An 870-nucleotide genomic window follows, 5' to 3' on the forward strand; every position below is an offset into this window, starting at 1 on the left:
TATATATATATATATATATATATTGAGAAAGAGAGAGTGTGTGCGATTTGAATACATATATTACATATTATATACGTCACTACGTGACTGAAGGCACCAGTCAGTACCAGTATTGCTAGAAATAAGAGTTATTACAACTCATAGCCACAAGAAGTACCTTATCTTAATGACCTTATCTTATCTTGTGGCTATGAGTTGTTTTAACTCTTATTTCTAGCAATGCTGGTGCTGACTAGTGCCCACAGTCAGTTCAGTGACATATGTATTTCTGCCTTGCGATTGTAAAATTGCGAAAAAGCTACCCTTATTATTTATATTATATTATATGTATGTTATTAGCGGCATTTCGTCCGTCCTTACGTTCTGAGTTCAAATTTCGCCGAGGTCGACTTTACATTTTATTCTTTCGGGGTCGATATATCAGTCAATGTAATCGACTTACCTCGAAATTACTCGCCTTGTAACCAAATGGGAAACCAATATATTATATGTATGTGTGAAACTCTTTGTATCTATATACTTTAGACGCGTAGATACATGTACAGTAATCCCTCGACTATCGCGGGTGTTACGTTCCAAAATATCCCGCGATGGGTGAAAATCCGCGAAGTAGAAACAGTACTGTAATGTATATATTTTTTTATGATACTCTTTTATTTGTTTCAGTCATTTGACTGCGGTCATGATGGAGCACCGCCATTAGTCGAACGAATCGACCTCTGGACTTATTCTTTGTAAACCTAGTACTTATTCTATCGGGCTCTTTTGCCAAACTGCTAAGTTACAGGGACGTAAAAACACCAGCACCGGTTGTCAGGTGATGGTGGGGGGTACAAACACAGACACACACACACACACATCGTATATATA

General features: G+C 37.5%; 1 long non-coding RNA gene across 4 annotated transcripts in view; it reads left to right on the top strand.

The window, feature by feature from the left end:
* The window catches only part of LOC128248888 (uncharacterized), a 77,155-nt gene that overhangs the window by 3,667 nt on the left and 72,618 nt on the right, over positions 1-870 (top strand). The window contains exon 1 of one of the 4 annotated variants that reach the window (XR_008265034.1): positions 105-623. The exons of 1 other annotated variant lie outside the window; for it this stretch is intronic. This is a non-coding gene — a long non-coding RNA (uncharacterized LOC128248888). Of the gene's footprint in view, positions 1-104; positions 629-870 lie in introns of those variants that run through there. 2 more of the 4 variants (XR_008265030.1, XR_008265031.1) reach the window with 2 other exon arrangements.

Source organism: Octopus bimaculoides, chromosome 1, assembly GCF_001194135.2.
Source record: "Octopus bimaculoides isolate UCB-OBI-ISO-001 chromosome 1, ASM119413v2, whole genome shotgun sequence".
In the NCBI taxonomy this organism is placed as follows: domain Eukaryota; kingdom Metazoa; phylum Mollusca; class Cephalopoda; order Octopoda; family Octopodidae; genus Octopus; species Octopus bimaculoides.